Genomic DNA, 11,657 nt, shown 5'->3' on the forward strand with positions numbered 1-11,657 from the left:
GATATCTGTGTTAATTTAAACAAAAAAACACCCAACATTTGGGCACCAAATTCTTTTTTTGTTGTTGTTTATTAAAAATGTTGTCCTATCCCACTATGCTGTACACCCATTGTGCCCCAAGAAAGCTAAAGTGCCACAAGTGTCTAAAACTCTCATGTAAAACACTCATTCACGGCTGTGTAACACACAATTTAACCCCCCCACCCCTCATAAATGGAAGTCGTTTAGAAGTAACAGACCAAGTCATTCATATTAATGAAGCTGAACCATTTCCCTGATGAGATAACACAGAGCAGATACTGCTAGATAATGTATAATATGAGGGAATGTCATTAATATAGTGTAGTCTAGCAGAATGTAAGAGTGCGGAGGTATATGGTGTGAGACATATGTCTACAGTGTTTGCTTTAAGCATATTAGTTTTTATGGTTGAAGACTATCTGCATAGACACTTGCATAAGCAGTGGGTTACATATGTAAAAAGCAGCGTCTGCCATAAGATGACATTAGGTGTTTCTAATGAAGTAAATGGATGCTGTATTCACACAAGTGGTGTTTATTTACTCTATTACTGTAATATTGTTCTCAGGTATGACTGAGGCCAAATGAAGATTTTAAGACCATTAGTTGTATGAAATATGTTGATGCCCTTAAACTAAAGTAAATATTTCTGCGGGCAGATTTCATTGAACAGATACAGTCTATAGATACTGTATATTGATCTAGTCCACTGTGGCTTTCTCAAACAGCCCAGACCTGTACGTCTTCTACAGTAGTCCAGTAAAAATCCTGCTGCTTAGGTGTAGTTGATTCAGATGCAGAACAAGCTAGGCACAAAGCCTAAGACTACATCTATCTCAGTTGCTCTGCACAGGGCTCCATAGCTCAGTGGTTAGAGCACTGGTCTTGTAAACCAGGGGTCGCGAGTTCAATTCTCGCTGGGGCCTTTCCAAGCTTTTAAAATTCAGATGAAACACATCAAGGACACTTCATGTTGTGGATAATGTAACTTTACAGTCTCTGAAATCCTGCAGTTAATGTCAGTGTGATAGGGGACACATATGAAAGTGAGGCACCTCTTCAGTTCTCAGTCCCACACGTTTCAGATGACCTGAGCTGGCCGTAAATCTTCTGTTTAAAAGCAGCTGTCATATGATATTTAGCTATTTTCAAAGATGCTCAGTGAAACACATTTTACAGTGATCACTCGTCTCTTTGTAGACCAGACAGTCTTGCTTCATGCAGTCTCCTCTGAGAAACTGATGTGGGATCGTTCTTGTAGAATTGTGCTGTGGTTGTATTTCAGGGACAGATAATCAGCAGTTATGTGGATAGAGGACCCGAACAACCCTGGTCTTCCCTTATCTTTCTTAGATGGCAGCTTGTCAGTCCATGGTGATGTAAAACTGTGTAAAACCCCAGCGAGAACTGAACTCGCGACCCCTGGTTTACAAGACCAGTGCTCTAACCACTGAGCTATGGAGCCTTACCTGCAAGACCAGCCGCCATGCGTGACTGTAAAGTTGACCTGAATGAACCACACCTAGGATATTGAGATAAACAGCAGGATTCTACTGAACCACTGTAGAAGAATTACTGGTCTGGTCTATTTGCACTTCTTCAACCTGTTGTTGAAGTGAAAGTGATTGGCAGTATCACATTGTACCCTATCACACTGACATTAACTGCAGGATTTCAGAGACTGTAAAGTAACATTATCCACAACATGAAGTGTCCTTGATGTGTTTCATCTGAATTTTAAAAGCACGAGAAAGGCCCCAGCGAGAATTGAACTCACGACCCCTGGTTTACGAGACCAGTGCTCTATCCACTGAGCTATGGAGCCTTGAACAAGATGGCTAGTACCTCATTGTTAACCTGAATGAACCACATCTAGAACACCTAGAACAAGCAGCTGCAAATAAGAAGTTACTCTACCAATAGCTTTCCCATACCTGTACATCTCCTACAGTAGTCCAGTAAAAATCCTGCTGCTTGTCTAGTTGTCACCACTCACCAACATGAAAAGTGAGTCAGCGGGCAGCGTTCTGGTTTCGTTATTAGACTATTATGTTTATGTGATCCTTCCCTCACTCCACAGTCTCTATTCATGTTTGAGCTGGGTTGAGATAGCATCCCCAGAAGAAAAGAGCGTTAGTGAGAGAGAGAGTTAATAAATGTAAATAAATGATACTTTTTGGGAGTATTTAATGTGTCCACTCTCACTGATTTCCTTTAACTCATTGCATGGCTTAAGGTGCATGGTTTTGGCGTTGCACTGGAGTTGCACAGTAGGTATACACAGTCAAGAGAGCGAAATAATGTGTTATCGTATGAGGTGGGTCGGTCTGGTCCAAAATGCCAGGGCTGATTTTTTTGTCCCAGTCCGCCCCTGACCAGCTGTAGACCAGCATGATCACTGACAGAAGGTTAGGAGGTCTAGGCCATGTTTAAAGAGCTTTTGAAACTTTAAGCACCACAGAAATAATAATCTAAGTGTCCGAGTGTATCATTTTGATATCTGTGTTAATTTAAACAAAAAAACACCCAACATTTGGGCACCAAATTCTTTTTTTGTTGTTGTTTATTAAAAATGTTGTCCTATCCCACTATGCTGTACACCCATTGTGCCCCAAGAAAGCTAAAGTGCCACAAGTGTCTAAAACTCTCATGTAAAACACTCATTCACGGCTGTGTAACACACAATTTAACCCCCCCACCCCTCATAAATGGAAGTCGTTTAGAAGTAACAGACCAAGTCATTCATATTAATGAAGCTGAACCATTTCCCTGATGAGATAACACAGAGCAGATACTGCTAGATAATGTATAATATGAGGGAATGTCATTAATATAGTGTAGTCTAGCAGAATGTAAGAGTGCGGAGGTATATGGTGTGAGACATATGTCTACAGTGTTTGCTTTAAGCATATTAGTTTTTATGGTTGAAGACTATCTGCATAGACACTTGCATAAGCAGTGGGTTACATATGTAAAAAGCAGCGTCTGCCATAAGATGACATTAGGTGTTTCTAATGAAGTAAATGGATGCTGTATTCACACAAGTGGTGTTTATTTACTCTATTACTGTAATATTGTTCTCAGGTATGACTGAGGCCAAATGAAGATTTTAAGACCATTAGTTGTATGAAATATGTTGATGCCCTTAAACTAAAGTAAATATTTCTGCGGGCAGATTTCATTGAACAGATACAGTCTATAGATACTGTATATTGATCTAGTCCACTGTGGCTTTCTCAAACAGCCCAGACCTGTACGTCTTCTACAGTAGTCCAGTAAAAATCCTGCTGCTTAGGTGTAGTTGATTCAGATGCAGAACAAGCTAGGCACAAAGCCTAAGACTACATCTATCTCAGTTGCTCTGCACAGGGCTCCATAGCTCAGTGGTTAGAGCACTGGTCTTGTAAACCAGGGGTCGCGAGTTCAATTCTCGCTGGGGCCTTTCCAAGCTTTTAAAATTCAGATGAAACACATCAAGGACACTTCATGTTGTGGATAATGTAACTTTACAGTCTCTGAAATCCTGCAGTTAATGTCAGTGTGATAGGGGACACATATGAAAGTGAGGCACCTCTTCAGTTCTCAGTCCCACACGTTTCAGATGACCTGAGCTGGCCGTAAATCTTCTGTTTAAAAGCAGCTGTCATATGATATTTAGCTATTTTCAAAGATGCTCAGTGAAACACATTTTACAGTGATCACTCGTCTCTTTGTAGACCAGACAGTCTTGCTTCATGCAGTCTCCTCTGAGAAACTGATGTGGGATCGTTCTTGTAGAATTGTGCTGTGGTTGTATTTCAGGGACAGATAATCAGCAGTTATGTGGATAGAGGACCCGAACAACCCTGGTCTTCCCTTATCTTTCTTAGATGGCAGCTTGTCAGTCCATGGTGATGTAAAACTGTGTGACAGGGACCTGAAGAAACGCTACACTTCCACACTCATTCCATTTCACGTTGCACAGTACTTGATAGATAGAGTCTGCAAAGTTATTTCATCCAACATGAAGCATGCTTGATGGTCTTTCATCTGGAGCTTAAAATCAAAGGACAGGCCCCAGCGAGAATTGAACTCGCGACCCCTGGTTTACAAGACCAGTGCTCTAACCACTGAGTTATGGAGCCTTACCTGCAAGACCAGCCGCCATGCGTGACTGTAAAGTTGACCTGAATGAACCACACCTAGGATATTGAGATAAACAGCAGGATTCTACTGAACCACTGTAGAAGAATTACGGGTCTGGTCTATTTGCACTTCTTCAACCTGTTGTTGAAGTGAAAGTGATTGGCAGTATCACATTGTACCCTATCACACTGACATTAACTGCAGGATTTCAGAGACTGTAAAGTTACATTATCCACAACATGAAGTGTGCTTGATGTGTTTCATCTGAATTTTAAAAGCACGAGAAAGGCCCCAGCGAGATTTGAACTCACGACCCCTGGTTTACGAGACCAGTGCTCTATCCACTGAGCTATGGAGCCTTGAACAAGATGGCTGGTACCTCATTGTTAACCTGAATGAACCACATCTAGAACACCTAGAACAAGCAGCTGCAAATAAGAAGTTACTCTACCAATAGCTTTCCCATACCTGTACATCTCCTACAGTAGTCCAGTAAAAATCCTGCTGCTTGTCTAGTTGTCACCACTCACCAACATGAAAAGTGAGTCAGCGGGCAGCGTTCTGGTTTCGTTATTAGACTATTATGTTTATGTGATCCTTCCCTCACTCCACAGTCTCTATTCATGTTTGAGCTGGGTTGAGATAGCATCCCCAGAAGAAAAGAGCGTTAGTGAGAGAGAGAGTTAATAAATGTAAATAAATGATACTTTTTGGGAGTATTTAATGTGTCCACTCTCACTGATTTCCTTTAACTCATTGCATGGCTTAAGGTGCATGGTTTTGGCGTTGCACTGGAGTTGCACAGTAGGTATACACAGTCAAGAGAGCGAAATAATGTGTTATCGTATGAGGTGGGTCGGTCTGGTCCAAAATGCCAGGGCTGATTTTTTTGTCCCAGTCCGCCCCTGACCAGCTGTAGACCAGCATGATCACTGACAGAAGGTTAGGAGGTCCAGGCCATGTTTAAAGAGCTTTTAAAACTTTAAGCACCACAGAAATAATAATCTAAGTGTCCGAGTGTATCATTTTGATATCTGTGTTGATAAAAAAAAAAAACACCCAACATTTGGGCACCAAATTCTTTTTTTTGTTGTTGTTTATTAAAAATGTTGTCCTATCCCACTATGCTGTACACCCATTGTGCCCCAAGAAAGGTAAAGTGCCACAAGTGTCTAAAACTCTCATGTAAAACACTCATTCATGGCTGTGTAACACACAATTTAACCCCCCCACCCCTCATAAATGGAAGTCGTTTAGAAGTAACAGACCAAGTCATTCATATTAATGAAGCTGAACCATTGCCCTGATGAGATAACACAGAGCAGATACTGCTAGATAATGTATAATATGAGGGAATGTCATTATTATAGTGTAGTCTGGCAGAATGTAAGAGTGCGGAGGTATATGGTGTGAGACATATGTCTACAGTGTTTGCTTTAAGCATATTAGTTTTTATGGTTGAAGACTATCTGCATAGACACTTGCATAAGCAGTGGGTTACATATGTAAAAAGCAGCGTCTGCCATAAGATGACATTAGGTGTTTCTAATGAAGTAAATGGATGCTGTATTCACACAAGTGGTGTTTATTTACTCTATTACTGTAATATTGTTCTCAGGTATGACTGAGGCCAAATGAAGATTTTAAGACCATTAGTTGTATGAAATATGTTGATGCCCTTAAACTAAAGTAAATATTTCTGCGGGCAGATTTCATTGAACAGATACAGTCTATAGATACTGTATATTGATCTAGTCCACTGTGGCTTTCTCAAACAGCCCAGACCTGTACGTCTTCTACAGTAGTCCAGTAAAAATCCTGCTGCTTAGGTGTAGTTGATTCAGATGCAGAACAAGCTAGGCACAAAGCCTAAGACTACATCTATCTCAGTTGCTCTGCACAGGGCTCCATAGCTCAGTGGTTAGAGCACTGGTCTTGTAAACCAGGGGTCGCGAGTTCAATTCTCGCTGGGGCCTTTCCAAGCTTTTAAAATTCAGATGAAACACATCAAGGACACTTCATGTTGTGGATAATGTAACTTTACAGTCTCTGAAATCCTGCAGTTAATGTCAGTGTGATAGGGGACACATATGAAAGTGAGGCGCCTCTTCAGTTCTCAGTCCCACACGTTTCAGATGACCTGAGCTGGCCGTAAATCTTCTGTTTAAAAGCAGCTGTCATATGATATTTAGCTATTTTCAAAGATGCTCAGTGAAACACATTTTACAGTGATCACTCGTCTCTTTGTAGACCAGACAGTCTTGCTTCATGCAGTCTCCTCTGAGAAACTGATGTGGGATCGTTCTTGTAGAATTGTGCTGTGGTTGTATTTCAGGGACAGATAATCAGCAGTTATGTGGATAGAGGACCCGAACAACCCTGGTCTTCCCTTATCTTTCTTAGATGGCAGCTTGTCAGTCCATGGTGATGTAAAACTGTGTGACAGGGACCTGAAGAAACGCTACACTTCCACACTCATTCCATTTCACATTGCACAGTACTTGATAGATAGAGTCTGCAAAGTTATTTCATCCAACATGAAGCATGCTTGATGGTCTTTCATCTGGAGCTTAAAATCAAAGGAGAGGCCCCAGCGAGAATTGAACTCGCGACCCCTGGTTTACAAGACCAGTGCTCTAACCACTGAGCTATGGAGCCTTACCTGCAAGACCAGCTTCCATGCGTCACTGTAAAGTTGACCTGAATGAACCACACCTAGGATATTGAGATAAACAGCAGGATTCTACTGAACCACTGTAGAAGAATTACGGGTCTGGTCTATTTGCACTTCTTCAACCTGTTGTTGAAGTGAAAGTGATTGGCAGTATCACATTGTACCCTATCACACTGACATTAACTGCAGGATTTCAGAGACTGTAAAGTAACATTATCCACAACATGAAGTGTCCTTGATGTGTTTCATCTGAATTTTAAAAGCACGAGAAAGGCCCCAGCGAGAATTGAACTCACGACCCCTGGTTTACGAGACCAGTGCTCTAACCCCTGAGCTATGGAGCCTTGAAGAAGATGGCTAGTACCTCATTGTTAACCTGAATGAACCACATCTAGAACACCTAGAACAAGCAGCTGCAAATAAGAAGTTACTCTACCAATAGCTTTCCCATACCTGTACATCTCCTACAGTAGTCCAGTAAAAATCCTGCTGCTTGTCTAGTTGTCACCACTCACCAACATGAAAAGTGAGTCAGCGGGCAGCGTTCTGGTTTCGTTATTAGACTATTATGTTTATGTGATCCTTCCCTCACTCCACAGTCTCTATTCATGTTTGAGCTGGGTTGAGATAGCATCCCCAGAAGAAAAGAGCGTTAGTGAGAGAGAGTTAATAAATGTAAATAAATGATACTTTTTGGAAGTATTTAATGTGTCCACTCTCACTGATTTCCTTTAACTCATTGCATGGCTTAAGGTGCATGGTTTTGGCGTTGCACTGGAGTTGCACAGTAGGTATACACAGTCAAGAGAGCGAAATAATGTGTTATCGTATGAGGTGGGTCGGTCTGGTCCAAAATGCCAGGGCTGATTTTTTTGTCCCAGTCCGCCCCTGACCAGCTGTAGACCAGCATGATCACTGACAGAAGGTTAAGAGGTCCAGGCCATGTTTAAAGAGCTTTTAAAACTTTAAGCACCACAGAAATAATAATCTAAGTGTCCGAGTGTATCATTTTGATATCTGTGTTGATAAAAAAAAAAAACACCCAACATTTGGGCACCAAATTCTTTTTTTTGTTGTTGTTTATTAAAAATGTTGTCCTATCCCACTATGCTGTACACCCATTGTGCCCCAAGAAAGCTAAAGTGCCACAAGTGTCTAAAACTCTCATGTAAAACACTCATTCACGGCTGTGTAACACACAATTTAACCCCCCCACCCCTCATAAATGGAAGTCGTTTAGAAGTAACAGACCAAGTCATTCATATTAATGAAGCTGAACCATTGCCCTGATGAGATAACACAGAGCAGATACTGCTAGATAATGTATAATATGAGGGAATGTCATTAATATAGTGAAGTCTAGCAGAATGTAAGAGTGCGGAGGTATATGGTGTGAGACATATGTCTACAGTGTTTGCTTTAAGCATATTAGTTTTTATGGTTGAAGACTATCTGCATAGACACTTGCATAAGCAGTGGGTTACATATGTAAAAAGCAGCGTCTGCCATAAGATGACATTAGGCGTTTCTAATGAAGTAAATGGATGCTGTATTCACACAAGTGGTGTTTATTTACTCTATTACTGTAATATTGTTCTCAGGTATGACTGAGGCCAAATGAAGATTTTAAGACCATTAGTTGTATGAAATATGTTGATGCCCTTAAACTAAAGTAAATATTTCTGCGGGCAGATTTCATTGAACAGATACAGTCTATAGATACTGTATATTGATCTAGTCCACTGTGGCTTTCTCAAACAGCCCAGACCTGTACGTCTTCTACAGTAGTCCAGTAAAAATCCTGCTGCTTAGGTGTAGTTGATTCAGATGCAGAACAAGCTAGGCACAAAGCCTAAGACTACATCTATCTCAGTTGCTCTGCACAGGGCTCCATAGCTCGGTGGTTAGAGCACTGGTCTTGTAAACCAGGGTTCGCGAGTTCAATTCTCGCTGGGGCCTTTCCAAGCTTTTAAAATTCAGATGAAACACATCAAGGACACTTCATGTTGTGGATAATGTAACTTTACAGTCTCTGAAATCCTGCAGTTAATGTCAGTTTGATAGGGGACACATATGAAAGTGAGGCACCTCTTCAGTTCTCAGTCCCACACGTTTCAGATGACCTGAGCTGGCCGTAAATCTTCTGTTTAAAAGCAGCTGTCATATGATATTTAGCTATTTTCAAAGATGCTCAGTGAAACACATTTTACAGTGATCACTCGTCTCTTTGTAGACCAGACAGTCTTGCTTCATGCAGTCTCCTCTGAGAAACTGATGTGGGATCGTTCTTGTAGAATTGTGCTGTGGTTGTATTTCAGGGACAGATAATCAGCAGTTATGTGGATAGAGGACCCGAACAACCCTGGTCTTCCCTTATCTTTCTTAGATGGCAGCTTGTCAGTCCATGGTGATGTAAAACTGTGCGACAGGGACCTGAAGAAACGCTACACTTCCACACTCATTCCATTTCACATTGCACAGTACTTGATAGATTTCTGAGTCTGCAAAGTTATTTCATCCAACATGAAGCATGCTTGATGGTCTTTCATCTGGAGCTTAAAATCAAAGGAGAGGCCCCAGCGAGAATTGAACTCGCGACCCCTGGTTTACAAGACCAGTGCTCTAACCACTGAGCTATGGAGCCTTACCTGCAAGACCAGCTTCCATGCGTCACTGTAAAGTTGACCTGAATGAACCACACCTAGGATATTGAGATAAACAGCAGGATTCTACTGAACCACTGTAGAAGAATTACAGGTCTGGTCTATTTGCACTTCTCCAACCTGTTGTTGAAGTGAAAGTGATTGGCAGTATCACATTGTACCCTATCACACTGACATTAACTGCAGGATTTCAGAGACTGTAAAGTAACATTATCCACAACATGAAGTGTCCTTGATGTGTTTCATCTGAATTTTAAAAGCACGAGAAAGGCCCCAGCGAGAATTGAACTCACGACCCCTGGTTTACGAGACCAGTGCTCTAACCCCTGAGCTATGGAGCCTTGAACAAGATGGCTAGTACCTCATTGTTAACCTGAATGAACCACATCTAGAACACCTAGAACAAGCAGCTGCAAATAAGAAGTTACTCTACCAATAGCTTTCCCATACCTGTACATCTCCTACAGTAGTCCAGTAAAAATCCTGCTGCTTGTCTAGTTGTCACCACTCACCAACATGAAAAGTGAGTCAGCGGGCAGCGTTCTGGTTTCGTTATTAGACTATTATGTTTATGTGATCCTTCCCTCACTCCACAGTCTCTATTCATGTTTGAGCTGGGTTGAGATAGCATCCCCAGAAGAAAAGAGCGTTAGTGAGAGAGAGAGTTAATAAATGTAAATAAATGATACTTTTTGGGAGTATTTAATGTGTCCACTCTCACTGATTTCCTTTAACTCATTGCATGGCTTAAGGTGCATGGTTTTGGCGTTGCACTGGAGTTGCACAGTAGGTATACACAGTCAAGAGAGCGAAATAATGTGTTATCGTATGAGGTGGGTCGGTCTGGTCCAAAATGCCAGGGCTGATTTTTTTGTCCCAGTCCGCCCCTGACCAGCTGTAGACCAGCATGATCACTGACAGAAGGTTAAGAGGTCCAGGCCATGTTTAAAGAGCTTTTAAAACTTTAAGCACCACAGAAATAATAATCTAAGTGTCCGAGTGTATCATTTTGATATCTGTGTTGATAAAAAAAAAAAACACCCAACATTTGGGCACCAAATTCTTTTTTTTGTTGTTGTTTATTAAAAATGTTGTCCTATCCCACTATGCTGTACACCCATTGTGCCCCAAGAAAGCTAAAGTGCCACAAGTGTCTAAAACTCTCATGTAAAACACTCATTCACGGCTGTGTAACACACAATTTAACCCCCCCACCCCTCATAAATGGAAGTCGTTTAGAAGTAACAGACCAAGTCATTCATATTAATGAAGCTGAACCATTGCCCTGATGAGATAACACAGAGCAGATACTGCTAGATAATGTATAATATGAGGGAATGTCATTATTATAGTGTAGTCTGGCAGAATGTAAGAGTGCGGAGGTATATGGTGTGAGACATATGTCTACAGTGTTTGCTTTAAGCATATTAGTTTTTATGGTTGAAGACTATCTGCATAGACACTTGCATAAGCAGTGGGTTACATATGTAAAAAGCAGCGTCTGCCATAAGATGACATTAGGCGTTTCTAATGAAGTAAATGGATGCTGTATTCACACAAGTGGTGTTTATTTACTCTATTACTGTAATATTGTTCTCAGGTATGACTGAGGCCAAATGAAGATTTTAAGACCATTAGTTGTATGAAATATGTTGATGCCCTTAAACTAAAGTAAATATTTCTGCGGGCAGATTTCATTGAACAGATACAGTCTATAGATACTGTATATTGATCTAGTCCACTGTGGCTTTCTCAAACAGCCCAGACCTGTACGTCTTCTACAGTAGTCCAGTAAAAATCCTGCTGCTTAGGTGTAGTTGATTCAGATGCAGAACAAGCTAGGCACAAAGCCTAAGACTACATCTATCTCAGTTGCTCTGCACAGGGCTCCATAGCTCGGTGGTTAGAGCACTGGTCTTGTAAACCAGGGTTCGCGAGTTCAATTCTCGCTGGGGCCTTTCCAAGCTTTTAAAATTCAGATGAAACACATCAAGGACACTTCATGTTGTGGATAATGTAACTTTACAGTCTCTGAAATCCTGCAGTTAATGTCAGTTTGATAGGGGACACATATGAAAGTGAGGCACCTCTTCAGTTCTCAGTCCCACACGTTTCAGATGACCTGAGCTGGCCGTAAATCTTCTGTTTAAAAGCAGCTGTCATATGATATTTAG

The 11,657-nt window shown here is 41.2% G+C and overlaps 13 non-coding genes across 13 annotated transcripts; 5 read left to right on the forward strand and 8 right to left on the reverse strand.

The window, feature by feature from the left end:
* The first annotated feature begins 874 nt into the window (after positions 1 to 874).
* trnat-ugu (transfer RNA threonine (anticodon UGU)) lies at positions 875 to 947 on the forward strand. The gene has a single exon. It is a non-coding gene; the product is annotated as a tRNA-Thr (tRNA).
* A 466-nt stretch (positions 948 to 1,413) lies between these two features.
* On the reverse strand, positions 1,414 to 1,486 carry trnat-ugu (transfer RNA threonine (anticodon UGU)). The gene has a single exon. It is a non-coding gene; the product is annotated as a tRNA-Thr (tRNA).
* A 287-nt stretch (positions 1,487 to 1,773) lies between these two features.
* Positions 1,774 to 1,846, reverse strand: trnat-cgu (transfer RNA threonine (anticodon CGU)). Its single transcript has one exon. It is a non-coding gene; the product is annotated as a tRNA-Thr (tRNA).
* A 1,544-nt stretch (positions 1,847 to 3,390) lies between these two features.
* trnat-ugu (transfer RNA threonine (anticodon UGU)) lies at positions 3,391 to 3,463 on the forward strand. The gene has a single exon. It is a non-coding gene; the product is annotated as a tRNA-Thr (tRNA).
* Positions 3,464 to 4,072: 609 nt separating this feature from the next.
* On the reverse strand, positions 4,073 to 4,145 carry trnat-ugu (transfer RNA threonine (anticodon UGU)). The gene has a single exon. It is a non-coding gene; the product is annotated as a tRNA-Thr (tRNA).
* A 287-nt stretch (positions 4,146 to 4,432) lies between these two features.
* trnat-cgu (transfer RNA threonine (anticodon CGU)) lies at positions 4,433 to 4,505 on the reverse strand. Its single transcript has one exon. It is a non-coding gene; the product is annotated as a tRNA-Thr (tRNA).
* Positions 4,506 to 6,049: 1,544 nt separating this feature from the next.
* trnat-ugu (transfer RNA threonine (anticodon UGU)) lies at positions 6,050 to 6,122 on the forward strand. The gene has a single exon. It is a non-coding gene; the product is annotated as a tRNA-Thr (tRNA).
* A 609-nt stretch (positions 6,123 to 6,731) lies between these two features.
* trnat-ugu (transfer RNA threonine (anticodon UGU)) lies at positions 6,732 to 6,804 on the reverse strand. Its single transcript has one exon. It is a non-coding gene; the product is annotated as a tRNA-Thr (tRNA).
* Positions 6,805 to 7,091: 287 nt separating this feature from the next.
* On the reverse strand, positions 7,092 to 7,164 carry trnat-cgu (transfer RNA threonine (anticodon CGU)). The gene has a single exon. It is a non-coding gene; the product is annotated as a tRNA-Thr (tRNA).
* Positions 7,165 to 8,706: 1,542 nt separating this feature from the next.
* Positions 8,707 to 8,779, forward strand: trnat-ugu (transfer RNA threonine (anticodon UGU)). The gene has a single exon. It is a non-coding gene; the product is annotated as a tRNA-Thr (tRNA).
* Positions 8,780 to 9,391: 612 nt separating this feature from the next.
* On the reverse strand, positions 9,392 to 9,464 carry trnat-ugu (transfer RNA threonine (anticodon UGU)). The gene has a single exon. It is a non-coding gene; the product is annotated as a tRNA-Thr (tRNA).
* Positions 9,465 to 9,751: 287 nt separating this feature from the next.
* Positions 9,752 to 9,824, reverse strand: trnat-cgu (transfer RNA threonine (anticodon CGU)). Its single transcript has one exon. It is a non-coding gene; the product is annotated as a tRNA-Thr (tRNA).
* A 1,544-nt stretch (positions 9,825 to 11,368) lies between these two features.
* trnat-ugu (transfer RNA threonine (anticodon UGU)) lies at positions 11,369 to 11,441 on the forward strand. Its single transcript has one exon. It is a non-coding gene; the product is annotated as a tRNA-Thr (tRNA).
* The last annotated feature ends 216 nt before the right edge of the window (positions 11,442 to 11,657 follow it).

This window comes from Salminus brasiliensis, chromosome 1, assembly GCF_030463535.1.
Source record: "Salminus brasiliensis chromosome 1, fSalBra1.hap2, whole genome shotgun sequence".
Classification (NCBI taxonomy): Eukaryota; Metazoa; Chordata; class Actinopteri; order Characiformes; family Bryconidae; genus Salminus; species Salminus brasiliensis.